This window comes from Canis lupus, chromosome 10 (genome assembly GCF_003254725.2).
Source record: "Canis lupus dingo isolate Sandy chromosome 10, ASM325472v2, whole genome shotgun sequence".
Classification (NCBI taxonomy): Eukaryota; Metazoa; Chordata; class Mammalia; order Carnivora; family Canidae; genus Canis; species Canis lupus.
Genome location: NC_064252.1, coordinates 1,753,522 through 1,768,219, shown reverse-complemented (window position 1 = coordinate 1,768,219; position 14,698 = coordinate 1,753,522). Strand labels below are relative to the sequence as shown.

The 14,698-nt window shown below is 37.1% G+C and overlaps 1 protein-coding gene across 34 annotated transcripts in view; it reads left to right on the top strand.

Annotated features, from left to right (window-relative positions):
- The window catches only part of R3HDM2 (R3H domain containing 2), a 166,556-nt gene that overhangs the window by 37,866 nt on the left and 113,992 nt on the right, over nt 1–14,698 (top strand). For 30 of the 34 annotated variants that reach the window (XM_035696357.2, XM_035696354.2, XM_035696358.2 and 27 more), the window contains exon 2: nt 1,849–1,909. The exons of the other annotated variants lie outside the window; for them this stretch is intronic. The gene's annotated coding sequence lies outside the window, so the exon portion shown is untranslated. The remainder of the gene's footprint in view (nt 1–1,848; nt 1,910–14,698) is intronic. 34 annotated transcript variants of the gene reach the window in all.

Sequence of the window (14,698 nt, the reverse complement as noted above, 5' to 3'; positions counted from 1 at the left end):
TTTGTGGATTCCAAGAACACAGACTGGCTTGGCATATTAAGAGTTCTAGTGGTGACATTCAGCACTCAAGAGTTTCTGCTGTGACTTAAGCAGCAGCCAACTCTCAGAGTCCTTTAATAGCAATAACAATAACATTATAGTCGGAGAGAGGAGATTTTAAATTATATGTTTGTAATATTTATTTCTACTCACAGAAGAAAATTCTGTCTCTGACTTCCCTATATTATCTCTTACCTACTGAGATTCCCTATCTGCTAGCTCAGTTTCTAGACTTGTATAAAAGGATAAGAGGAGGACTGGATGATTATTTATATTAGAAAGTGGACCAAGAACTACTTACAAGAAGAGGGGATTGTTAGAGGAGAAAGAGCCAAGTGAGCAGTGTTGTGCTGTGAATTGAAAATAGCAATCGGGATCCCTGGGTGGCACAGCGGTTTGGCGCCTGCCTTTGGCACAGGGCGCGATCCTGGAGACCCGGGATCGAATCCCACGTCGGGCTCCCGGTGCATGGAGCCTGCTTGTCCCTCTGCCTGTGTCTCTGCCTCTCTCTCTCTCTCTCTCTGTGTGTGTGTTACTATCATAAATGAATTTAAAAAAAAGAAAGAAAAGAAAATAGCAATGGGGGCAGCCCGGGTGGTTCAGTGGTTTAGCGCCGGTTTAGCGCCACCTTCAGCCTAGGGTGTGGTCCTGGAGACCCAGGATTGGGTCCCGCGTCAGGATCCCTGCAGGGAATGGAGCCTGCTTCTCCCTCTGCCTGTGTCTGTGTTTTTCATGAATAAATAAATAAATAAAATCTTAAAAGAAAAAGAAAATAGCAATGGGCTGGAACACCTGGGTGGCTCAGCAGTTGAGCGTCTGCCTTAGGCCCAGTGCATGATCCTGGATTCGGGGATCAAGTCCCACATCAGGCTCCTTGCGGGAAGCCTGCTTCTCTCTCTGCTATGTCTCTGCCTCTCTCTCTCTCTCTCTCTCTCTCTGTCTCTCATGAATAAATAAAATCTAAAAAAAAAAAAAAAAAAAAACAATCGGTAGGGGCAGTTGGGTGGCTCAGTTGGTAAAGTATGAAACTTTTTTTTTTTTTTTTTAAGATTTATTTATTTTAGAAAGAGAGTGAGTGTTAGTGAGGGGAGGGAGAGAGGCAGAGACCTCAAGCAAACTCCTCACTGAGCCTGGAGCCTGATGCAGGGCTTAATCCCAGGACTCCAAAACCATGACCTGAGTGGAAACCAAGAGTCGGTCATTCAGCCGGCTGAGCCACTTGGGTGTTCCAGAGCATGTGACTCTTGATCTTGTGGTTGTAAGTTTAAGGCCCCACACTGGGTGTAGAGATTACTTAAAAAATAATAAAAATTAAAACAAAACACTTCTGTGTGTTGAAGCAGTGGATTAAAAAAAAAAAAGTAGGAATGGATATAGAGGGTTCAGGACATGTGTAGGGTTATAAGAAACATTGTGAGCAAAAGGAATTGGGAAAGAAGATGTTAAGCTGCTGTGGAGGGTTGCCTGTGTGACTCGGTCAGTTAAGCGTCAGTCTTCGGATCAGGTCTTAATCTCGAGGTCCTGGGATCGAGCCTGGAGTTGGGAATCCCTGGTTATTGGGGAGTCTGCTTCTCTACCCCCGCCAAGCCCCACCACTTCACCACCCCCGCTCATGTGCTTGGGTACATGCCCTCTCTGTCTCTCAGATAAACAAAAATTTTAAAAAACAAAAAAAGAAGCTGCTGTGGATTTTGAAATAGATGTCTTTATTTTCTTTGGGAGTCAATATATTAAGATTTAAATTGCTTTTAACTTTTTGTTTTTTCATTTCTGTTTTTGTTTTTGTTTTGTTTTGTTTTTTGAGGTTAGACTTGTTTCTTATGTGATGCCATTCCAGCACTGGACTCATGGAGGCTGAACATTTATTCAGGTAATAATAGGTAACATTTATGGAGCACTTTCTGTGTGCTACGCAACGACTAAGTGCTATACCTGTATTTTTATTTAATTGTCACACAACCTCATGAAGTTGGAAGTGTAACTGTACCCATTTAATAGATGAAGAAACAGACTAGAGTTTATCAAGATTGAGTTCACTTGAATTAAATAAAAAATACTACTGCTGTGGTTGAAGTGAGAGATGATGGTAGCTTAGATTAGATAATGCCATTTCTCACCTGTCATAAATACATGAATGTAAAGTGGTTTTGACTGAGCTTCACTCTGATTTCCAAAATTTTTTCCCACTAGTGAATACATCATAGTTTGTCTTTAAAACAGTGGGCATACTTTTTGGTAAAGAAAAATCCAATTTAGAGTTTTAATTTAGAGTTTTATTTTTTTTAAAAGCATTCTTAATCTTTTTTTTTTAATTTTTTATTTATTTATGATAGAGAGAGAGAGGCAGAGACACAGGCAGAGGGAGAAGCAGGCTCCATGCACCGGGAGCCCGATGTGGGACTCGATCCCGGGTCTCCGGGATCGCGCCCTGGGCCAAAGGCAGGCGCCAAACCGCGGCGCCACCCAGGGATCCCTAATTTAGAGTTTTAACTTTAAAGCTTTTCTGACTTTTTAGAAAATAGATAATAAGTTTGAAATAGTTTAAATTTATTTGAGTAAATGTCTACAAAAGGTAAATAGATATTTACCTTACAAAATAGATATTTATTTATCTTACAAAAGGTAAATAGATATGAACAAAGGTATTCTTAAAAAATTATTAGTATGGGTAATAGGAATCTTTTTTATTGTTTTTGTCATACTTGAAGTATTGCTGACAGGTATTTTAACTTTAAGGAACCTTATTAGGGCTTCTTGTAGGAGCTTTCTTGGTATGTCTAAATGTTTATTTACAAATCATATTAATAGTAGTACTTGCCAGAACTGAGAGTGTTTTTAGCACTGTTGACTGAAAATCAGTCAAAAATGAAGATTCAGCATCTCTGAAATTGTAATGTTGGTTAAAAAGGTACACCTGGGTGGCTCAGCTGTTGAGCTTCTGCCTGGAGTTCTGGGATCAAGTCCTGCGTTGGGCTCCTGCATGGAGCCTGCTTCTCTTCCCTCTGCCTATGTCTCTGCCTCTTTCTGCCTCTCATGAATAAATAAATAAAATCTTAAAAAAGAAAATAATACAATGTTGGTTAATAGAAGTATTTGTAAATTTACAAATACTCAAATTTATATGCTACTGTGAGTGATTCTCCATGTTCAGTTATGCCAGGTGTTGTTTGTACACTCATCAAGGTAAAGTAAAACTTTTTATCACTCCCTTATCAGTTATTGAGTAGTCAGCATGAAGATATTGTCCTATTTCCCCTTTCTGTATCTTTTTCAAAATAGATCTTGAGCTGTAATTGACATATAGTAAACTGTACATATTAAAAGTGTACAGTTTGTTAGGTTTTGACATATGTATTGTTCACCCATGAAACTACTACCACTATCAAGATAGTGAAAATACCACCTCAACGAGTTTCCTTTAATATTTCCCTCAACTTCTGTGGTCTCCAGGTAACCACCGATCAACTTTCTGTCATTATAGAATAATATATATTGTCTAGAATTTTATATAAATGGAATTGTATTGCATATAAGCTCACATTTATTTATTTTTTGCTTGGCCTTTTTTTTTTTTTTTAAGATTGTATTTGAAAGAGAGCATGAGGGGGATGGTGGGCAAAGGGAGAGGGAGAAGCAGGATCTTTGCCCAGCAAGGAGCTCGACTCGAGGCTTGGTCCCAGGACCCAGAGATCATGACCTGGGTAACTTACCCAGGTGTCCTTCATTTGGCCTTTTTTTACTAAGCATAATTATTTTGAGATTCATCTATGTTGATGTATATATCAGTAGTTCATTTTTATTGCTGAGTAGCGATCCATTGTGGAACTATAACAATTTGTTTATCCATTTATGTTTTGATAATACACATTTGGGTTGTTTCTAGTTTTTGACAATTAAAAATAGTTATGATTATTTGTGTTAAATTTTTGTATGGACATACACTCCTCCCCCCCCCCCAAGTTAATTTCTTTTCTAAAAAAAACAACAACAACAAAACTTCCCCCATTACCTGGTAACTACAAATTTGCTGTCTTTGGATTTGCGTCTTCTGGATATATCTTATAAAAAGATTCTGACAGGGATCCCTGGGTGGCGCAGCGGTTTGGCGCCTGCCTTTGGCCCAGGGCGCGATCCTGGAGACCTGGGATCGAATCCCACGTCAGGCTCCCGTGCGTGGAGCCTGCTTCTCCCTCTGCCTGTGTCTCTGCCTCTCTCTCTCTGTGACTATCATAAAAAAAAAAATTCTGACAATACATGAACCTTTTGTGTCTGGCTTTTTTCATTTAGGGTAATGTTTTCAAGATTCATTAAGTTGTAGCATGTATGAGTACTTTTGTTCCTTTTGTGGCTGAATAATATTCCATCATACAGATATATCACATTTAGCTTATCCATTCATAAATTGGAAAGCATTTGAGTTGTTTCTACTTTTTGGGTACTATGAGTAGTGCTGCTATGAACATTAATAAGTTTTTGTGTGGATATATGTTTTCATTTCTTTTGGTTGTATATCTAGGAATGTAATTCCTGGATCATATGGTAACTGTTTAACTTTTTGAAAAACTGTCAAATTGTTTCCATAGTGGCTACATAATTTTACATGTTCACTAGCAATGTACAAGGGTCCCAATTTGCCTATCCTTACTAAACTTATTATCTGTCTTTTGGTTCTAGCCATCCTAGAGGGTGTCAAATAATATCATGGCTTTGATTTGCACTTCCCTGATAACTAATGATGTTGCATTGAGCTTCTTTGCTTCTTTTCATGTACTTATTGGCCATTTGTATATTTTTTTGAGAAATGTATATTTAAATCCTTTGCTCTTTTTTGAGTAACTTGTCTTTTTTTTTTTTTTTTAACTGAGTTGTAAGAATTCTTAATTATGGATACAGGTTCCTTATTTGATACATGATTTACAGATATTTTTCCTCTTTTGTGAGTTATCTTTTCACCTTCTTGATGGTATTGTTAAAGACAAAAGTTTTAAATTTGATGAAGTCTGCTGATCTATTTTTTCTTTTGTTGTTTATCCTTTTAGTGCTGTGTCTAAGAAAGTTTGCCTAACCCAACTTCATGAAGGTTTATTTCAGTGTTTTATACTGAGTTTTATAGTTTTAGGTCTTATATTTAGGTCTGATCTATTTTGAGTTAATTTTTGTGTATAACATGAGGTATGGTTCCACCTTTATTCTTTTATATTTAGCTGTCTACTAAACCAGCACCATTTGTTGAAAAGACTGTCCTTGGCTTATTTGATTGTCTTGGCCTCCTTGTTTAAAATTAGTTCACCATAAATGTAAAGTTTTATTTCTGGGCTTTCAGTTCTATTCCACTATAGCACTGTTCTGATTACTTACTGTCAGTTTCTGTAGTCAGTTGAAATTGGGAAATGTGAGTCCTCCAATTTTGTCTTTCTTTTTCAAGATTATGTTGTTTGGTGTGCCTGGGTAGCTCATTTGGTAGAGCATGTGCCTCTTGATTTCAGAGTTGTGAGTTTTTAGCCCCATGTTGGGTGTAGAGATTACTTAAAAAAAAAAAAAAAAGATTATATTGGTTATTCTAGTTCCGTGCATTTCCATATGAATTTTAGGGTCAGATTGTCAATTTCTTAAAAAAAAGCCAGCTAGGATTTTGATAGGGATTGTACTGAATCTGTAGATCAGTTTTGTGAGTGTTACCACCTTATCAGTATTAAATCTTTCAGATGAACATGGGACATCTTTCCCCTTATTTGTTACTTCTTTAATTTCTATCAGTGAGTGTTTGTAATTTTTAATATATAAGCCTTACACTTTTTAAATCCTAGTCTATTAGGGTTACATTTCCTTAAATGTAAAAGGTTAAAATTATACCTGAGTATTTTATTATTTTTGTTACTACTGTAAGTGGATTTTCCCCTTACTTTCATATTTGGAATATCCATTACCTGTGTATAGAAATATAATCAATTTTTGTATGTTGACCTTGTATCTTACAACCTCCTGAACTTATTTATTAGTTTTTAGTAGCTTCCTTAGGATTTTCTATATATAAGATCATGTTATCTGCAAATAGAAAAATTTTTTTTCTGTTTTTGAAGATTTATTTATTTTAGAGAGAGGGAATGTGTACGAGTAGGGGGAGCAGAAGGTGAGAAAAGGAGAATCCTCAAGTAGATTCCCCACTGAGCAAGGAGCCTTATGTAGGGATGGATCCCAGGACCCTAGGATCATGACCTGACCTTGAATCAAGTGTCAGCCACCCATCTGATAGCACCACCTGAGTGCTCTTTAAATAGAAAAAGTTTTACTTCTTTTCCAGACTAAATGCCTTTTCTTTTTTTTTATTGCCTCATTGCCCTAGCTATGTTTTTTCCTTCTGTTCCTCAGCCTGGATTTTTTTTGTTTGTTGTTTTTAAAATTTTTTTAAATTGAAGTAATCTCTACATCCATCGCAGGGCAGGAACTCACAACCCAGAGATCGAGAGTTGCATGCTCTTCTGACTGAGCCACCCATGTGCCCCCAGACTGGATATTCTTAACTGAGTCAGCTTCAGATTTGTTGATTCTTTCCTGCCTGTTCAGATCTTGTGTCAAACCCCTCTATTTATGCTTTTTGTTTTTGTTATTGTACTTTTCCAACTCCCAAAATTTTTATTTGATTCCTTTTTATAATTTCTATTTATTACTCTAATGTTTCTGAAAGATTATTATATTTTTTGTTTAATTCTTTAGTCATGGTTTCCTTTTTTGGTCTTATTTAAATTGGCTAATTTAAAGTATCTAAGAAGTCCGGGGATGCCCGGGTGGCTTATCGGTTAAGTGTCTGCCTTCGGCTCAGGTCGTGATCCCAGGATCCTGGCATTGAGCCCTGCCTGGGGCTCCCTGCCCAGCGGGAGGTCTGCCTCTCCTTCTCCGTCTGCCTCTCCCCTTACTCATGTTCTCTCTCTAAATAAATAAATAAAATCTTAAAAAAAAAAAGTCTATCTAAGAAATCTAATGTCTGGGATTCCTAAGTGAGTTTCTATTGATTACAGTTTTTCCAGTTATGGGCCATACATTCTACTTCATGGTAATGTTATACTGCTTCATGTATAGTATAAGAACTTTACAATAGTATACTTCTTTTTCTTCCCTCCTGGCCATTGCCCTATTCTGGTTATACACTTTGTGTGTGTGTGTGTACATATATATATATATATATATATGTACACACACACAAATGCATATATATATACTTGTATGTATATATAAATTACAATGTATCTTAAATTATTGCTTTGAATAGTTTATAGTTTTTAAAAATATTTGAATAATGAGTAAAGAAAGCATGAGAGAGAGCACACATGACCAGGGGGGAGGGGGAGAGTGAAAGGGAGAAGCAGATTCAATGCTGAGCAGGGAGCCTGATGTGGAATTCCATACCAGGACCCTGGGATCATGACTGGAGCTGAAGGCAGATGCTTAACTGACTGAGCCATCCAGGCACTGTTGCCTTTAATTTTGAAAGATACTTTCTGTGAGTATAGAATTCATGGTTGACAGTTTTTTTTCTTTCAGTCTTTTAAGATATGAATCCATTTTCTTCTAACTAGAATAGTTTCCAGTGAGAATCCTGTTATTGTCCTCATCTTTGTTTCTGTATATGTAATATATCCATTTTCTTCTAACTAGAATAGTTTCCAGTGAGAATCCTGTTATTGTCCTCATCTTTGTTTCTGTATATGTAATATATCCTTCCTCCTGGCTGCTTTTAACTTTATTCTGTATTACTGTATTCTTGATTTTAGGTAGTTTGGTAATGGTGTGTCTTGGTTTGGTTCTTTCAGCTTTTGGATCTGTGTATGTATAGTTTTATTACAGTTTGGAAACTTGGAAGCTATTAGTAAATATTTTTCCCCTGTCTCTTTGGAAATGCCACTAATACATATATTGGGCAATTGGAATTTGTCCCACAGGAAGTTACAAAGCAAAATGTACAGCAGTATTCCATTCCATGTGCCTTTCACCCAATTGTGACAGTTTACATAACTGTGGTACCATATCAAAACCGGGAAATCAATATTGTTTCAATCTGTAGAGTCTATTCAGATTTGACAGTTGTACATGCACTCCTCCTCTGCATGGGTGTGTATGTTCAGGGGGGAGTTCTATGGAATTTCACCATGTATGAATTTGTATATTCACAACCACTGTCAAGATGCAGAACAGTTCCATTCCCATAAGAATTTTTCCTTGTTGCCTTTTCATAACCACATCCATTCATGAATCTGTAACCTTGGGATTATTAATCTGTTCTCCAGCTCTCTAATATTATCCTGTCAAAATGTCAATTAAATGGAATCATACCATACGTAACCTTTTGAGATTGACTTTTTCTCCCACTCAGCATAATTCCCTTGAGATCCATCCAAATTATTGCACATGTCAATAGTTTGTATCTTTTCATTGCTGAGTAGTTATGAACATTCATGTTCAGGTTTTTCTGTAAGCATAAGTTTTAATTTGTCTGGAATAAATGCCCAAGAGTACAATTGCTGAGTGGTAAGGTAATTCCATATTTTATTTTATTATTATTATTATTTTTAAAAAGATTTATTTATTTATTTATTTATTTATTTATTTATTTATTTATTCATTCATTCATTCATGAGAGACAGAGAGAGAGAGAGAGGCAGAGACACAGACAGAGGGAGAAACAGGCTCCATGCAGGGAGCCCGACGTGGGACTCCATCCTAGGTCTTCAGGATCACACACCCTGGGCTGAAGGTGGCGCTAAACCGCTGAGCCACCTGGGCTGCCCTATTTTATTATTATTTTTAAAGATTTTATTTCATTATTCATGAGAGACACAGAGAGAGAGGCAGAGACATAGGCAGAGGGAGAAGCAGGCTCCCTGCAGGGAGCCCAACAGAGGACTCAATCCCAGGACTCTGGAATCATAACCTAAGCCAAAGGCAGACACTCAACCAGTGAGCCACCCAGGTGTCCCTACATATTTCATTTTAAAAGAAACTGCCAAACTGTCATCCAGAGTAGCTGTACCATTTTACATATCCATCAGCTATGTATGAGTGATCCAGTTTTTCTGCATTCTTGTCAACATTTGATATTATCAATATTTTTAAAATTTTTTTTTCAGATTTGTTTATTTATTTTAGAGAGGGAGTGGGAAAGAGTGTGCAAGTTCATGAGAGAGTGTGGGGGAAGGACAGAGGGAGAGTCTTCAAGCAGACTCCCTGCTGAGCATGGAGCCTGATACAGGGCTCCATCCCACAAGCCATGCAACTGATGAGATCATTACCTGACCAAAACCAAGAGTCCAGTGCTTAACCAACTGAGCCACCCAGGCACCCCAGTATTTTTATTTTAGCCATTACGGTAGGTATGTAGAGATATCTCATGTGGTTTTAATTTGCATTTCTCTAATGGCTAATGATTTTTAACCTGTCTGCTTATGTCTTTTTCCCATTTTTTTATTGTTTCTTTGAGTTTTGAGACTTGCTTATATATTCTAGATAAAATTCCTTTGTTAAATAAGTGGTTTGCAAATATTCTCTCTGGTGGTATTCTTTGTTCTGTGAACTCTAGACTCCTTTGCTTTCTCAGACTTTCACTTCGATGTTCATTCAAGGAGCATGTTGGACTCCCCCGCCCCCCGCCCCCCCTTGTTTTTGACATTACTTGGAAGCAGTCTCCAGGCATTAAGCTTGGGTAATCATAGGGCTTACCTTATTTGTTTCCTGTTTCAGGAATCACTGTTGTTTATTGCCTGATGTCTGGTATCTTAAAAACCCCCGTCTTTCCCATTTTTTCTGTTTGTTTTTTGTTTGTTTGTTTCTGTGAGGACGGTAAATATAATCTGTTATTCCATGTTAGTCAGAAATGAAATCTTCCTCCTCTACCCCCCCACCCCCCACCCACCAAAGCTTTCAATAACAGCAACACCTATTGTTAGCAACTACTGTCCATTAATTCTTTCTTTCTCAAGTTCTTAAACAGAAAAGGTTGGGGGGGAGGAATAGAGCCTAAATATAACTCAGACAAAAAGATACTTCTGATGTTGTTCAGTGTCTGTTGAGGCCCAGCTACTTCCAAGAGTTTGCAAATCAATCAGATACAGGCTTAGAGCTAGAAATAGGTTAGCTACCATAGCACAAGATGATGGTGTGAAAAGATTTTAGTGACAGCTTGTGTGTGATAATATATCCTTTCTTGTTCAGGGTTCTCTGGATGTAATGCTAGATTCTGGCTTTCATATGCTTTTTCTCTATTCTTATCCATGCAGTCCTTTTCTCAAAAGAATAGCTATATTTATAAAATCACATTTTCCTATATTTAAAGGATAGAGTTGACCAGTTAAAGCAGCTTTTCCAGCCTAAGTGCTTCTCACTAGGTAATTCTCCTTTAACTTCTGTTATTAGTTTTGCAGCTTAAAGCAGCATTTAAGATGATTTGAAAAATATATGCTAGGATTTCTTAAAGATTTATCTCTAGGGCAGCCTGGGTGGCTCAGTGGTTTAGTGCCGCTGTCAGCCCGGGGTGTGATCCTGGAGTCCTGGGATTGAGTCCTGCGTTGGGCTCCCTGCATGGAGCCTGCTTCTCCCTCTGCCTGTGTCTCTGCCACTCTGTCTCTGTCTCTTATGAATAAATAAACAAAATCTTAAAAAAAAAAAGATTTATCTCTATATTTCAGAACTGTAGTTATCTGTGTAAAATCTCTGAGAGATGGAATATTGCTATAGAACCACATAGATATCAAACACTTGAAGAAAATATTTCCTTGGAGTTACTTTGTGGAATTAGGACACATTTCAGTAATTGGGTGACTTGGAGCTCTGAGAATCTGCTAGAGGCACCTTTGGGATAGAGTGGCCACTGCTTGTGCCAGTCTTATCAGGAAAGATTTATTTCTATTTCCAGTCTATCATTTCTGCTGATGAACCAAGGGCATAGTTTGTTACATTAGTCAGCTATTTTTTTTTAGCAGTTCTTGTCCTGATGCCTTGCATAGAGTGGTTTACTCAGCGAGTATTTGTTGGATGAACGAATGTCTCATTGAGTCACTGCTTCGGTCAACCCCCTTTATATAAATTTCATCCAAGATCGTTCCATCTTCATCCTTTTGGTCATTTTCTTATGTGTTTGTATTTCCTCTGGAGGAATGAACAAAGAAGGCAAAGAAGAAGAACTTAGAATCTTTCTGTTGCTTATGAGTAACTCTGATGAGAAAAAAGTATTATATGAGAAGTGATTGAAACACTTGCCTAAATTGAAATTTTGGAGTTAATGCTGGATTTCATTTTCTGTTCTATTTTTCCCTGCCATTACTAACGGTGAAAGTTTTTTGCTTTCCTTCAAAGCCCTAACCAGCTTTTTCTCTTTTTTTTTTTTTTTTTAATTTTTATTTATTTATGATAGTCACAGAGAGAGAGAGGCAGAGACACAGGCAGAGGGAGAAGCAGGCTCCATGCACCGGGAGCCCGACGTGGGATTCGATCCCGGGTCTCCAGGATCGCGCCCTGGGCCAAAGGCAGGCGCTAAACCGCTGCGCCACCCAGGGATCCCGCTTTTTCTCTTTTTAACTTCTAGCTCGTGATATGGTCTTTAACTTTTCAATTTTATTTCTAATTTTTATAACTTTTCTTTTCCTTTTTATAGAGGGACTTTGCTTTCTCTTCTTTATTCTTTAAATACTGGTGTGTCCTGAGGTCTCTCTGCTCACCTTTCTAGCTTTCTCTGTTGCTAATCTGCCACTGTTCTCACCATACACTTTCCCTTTAAAATCCAGGGTTTCAATTTATATCACAGTTTGGTTGTATAGATATCTAGTCTGAACAGCGTAACTGCCTATTGGGCACTTTGGTTAGTCAACCCACAGGCACGTCACATTTACCATGTTTTGTTTATTTTATTATTTTGTTATTTTTAAAAGATTTTATTTTTGAGTAATCTGTACGCCCAACATGGGGCTCAAACTCAACCGAAGATCAAGAGTCACAGGCTCTACCAACTGAGCCAGCTAGGTGCCCCAAATGCTGTTGGTATTTTGATAGGAATTAGATTAAACATATGGATTGCTTTGGGTAGTACATAAATTTTAACAATATTTGTTTTTCCAGTTCATGAGCATGGAATGTCTTTCCATTTCATTGTGTTGTATTGAATTTTTTTCATCAGTGTCTTAAAGATTTCAGAGTACAGGTCTTTCACCTTTTTGGTTAGGTTTATTCCTAAGTATCTTATTATTTTTGGTGCAATTGTAAATGGGATTATTTTCTTAATTTATCTTTTTGCTGCTCATTATTGGCATGTAGAAATGCAACAGATTTTGCACATTTTGTATCCTGTGACTTAACTGAATTCATTTATCAGTTCTAGCAGTTTTTTGGTGGGGGCTTTTGGGTTTTCTCTATGTAGTATCATGTCACCTGCAAATAGTGATAGTTTTACTTCTTCCTTACCAATTTGGATGCCTTTATATTTGTGTGATTGCTGTGGCTAGGACTTCTAGTACTGTGTTGAATAAAAGTGGGGAGAGTAGATATCCTTGTCTTGTTACTGATCTTTGGCAAAGGCTCTCAGTTTTTCCCTATTGAGGATGATGTTAGCTGTAGGTTTTTTCATATATGGTCTATATTATGTTAAGGTATGTTCCTTCTAAACCTACTTTGTTGACAGTTTTTATCATGAATGGCTGTTGTATTTTGTCAAATGCTTTTCCATGTTAGTTGAAATAATCATATGGTTCTTATCCTTTTTCTTATTGATATAATGTATCATGTTGATTGATTTGTGAAAACTGAACCAACCTTGCAACCCAGGAATAAATCCCACTTGATCATGGTGAATGATTTTTTAAATGTATTGTTGGATTTGATTTGCTAGTATTTTCTTGAGGATTTTTGCATCCATGTTCATCAGACATAATGGCCTGTAGTTCTCCTTTTTGTGGTGTCTTTATCTGGTTTTGGTATCAGGGTAATGCTGGCCTCATAGAATGAATTTGTGGAAGTTTTCCTTCCTCTTCTAATTTTTTGGAATAGTTTGAGAAGAAAAGATACTAACTCTTTAAGTGTTTGGTAGAAGTTACCTGTGAAGCCATCTGGTCCTGGACTTTTGTTTGTTGGGAGTTTTTTTATTAGTGATTCAGTTCCTTTGCTGATAATGGGTCTGTTCAGATTTTCTGTTTCTTCCTGCTTTCGTTTTGTTAGGTTATATGTTTCTAGGAATTTATCCATCCATTCTAGGTTTTCCAATTTGTTGGCATATAGTTTTTTATAATTTTCTCTTACAATTGTTTACATATCTGTGGTGTTAATTTTTCTTCTCTATTTGTGATGTTACTTATTTGGGTCCCTTCTCTGTCTCTCTCTCTTTTTTGATAAGTCTGGCTAGTAGTTTATCAATTTTGCTGATTTTTTTCAAAGAACCAGGTTCTGGTTACACTGATCTGTTCTATTGTTTTTTTTAGTTTCTATATTATTTATTTCTGCACTAACCTTTCTTAATTCCTTCCTTCTGCTGGTTTTAGATTTTGTTTGTTGTTCTTTTTCTGGGTTCTTTAGGTATAAGTTTAGATTGTTTATTTGAGATTTTATGTCTTGAGATAGGCCTGTATTGATATAAACTTCCCTTTTATAACTGCTTTTGCTGCATCTCAAGGTTTTTGAACCATTGTGTTTTTGTTCTCATTTGTTTCCATGTACTTTTTAATTTCTTTATTTCTTGGTCGACTCATTCACTGTTTAGTAGCATGTTATTTAATCTTTATGTATTTGTGGTACTTCCATATTTTTTCTTGTGGCTGACTTCTGATTTCATAGTGTGGTCAGAAGAGATGCATGACATGACCTTCTGCTGTTCTAGGATGGAATGTTCTTTTTTTTTTTTAACTTTTGAAAAATTTACTTAACTAATCTTTATACCCTATTTGGGGCTCAAACTCACAACCCCAAGATCAACAGGTGTGTGTTCTGTGGACTGAGACAGCCAAGTACCCCTAGGATAGAATGTTCTGAGTATATCTGTTAAATCTGTGAGGTCCAGTATGTCATTCAAAGCCATTGCTTCCTTGTTGATTTTCTGTTTAGATTCTCTGTCCACTGATGTAGGTGGGGTATTAAAGTCCCCTACTATTATTGTATTATTAATAATTAGTTCCTTTATGTTTGTTATTAATTATTTTATGTGTTTGGGTGCTTCCATGTTGGATACACAAGTATTTACAATTGTTATATATATTCTTGTTGGATTGTCCCCTTTTATTATTATTTTTAATTTTTAAAAAGGTTTTATTAAAAAAATAATAAAAAATAAAAAGGTTTTATTTATTTGACACAGAGAGACAGAGTGAGTGAGCACAAGCAGGGAGAGTGGCAGAGGCAGGGAGAGTGGCAGAGGTAGGGAGAGTGGCACAAGCAGGCTAGGCAGGGAGCCTGATGTAGGGCTTAATTGTAGGACCTCAGGATCATGACCTGAACCCATGGTAGATGCTTAACCAACTGAGCCACCCAGGTGCCTTTATTACTATATAGTGTCTTTTTTTTTTTTCCTTTAAGGTTTCCTTCCTTCCTTCCTTCCTTCCTTCCTTCCTTCCTTCCTTCCTTCCTTCCTTCCTTTCTTCCTTCCTTTCGAGAGTTCGTGAGCAGGAGTAGGATAGAGGGAGAGGGAGAGAGA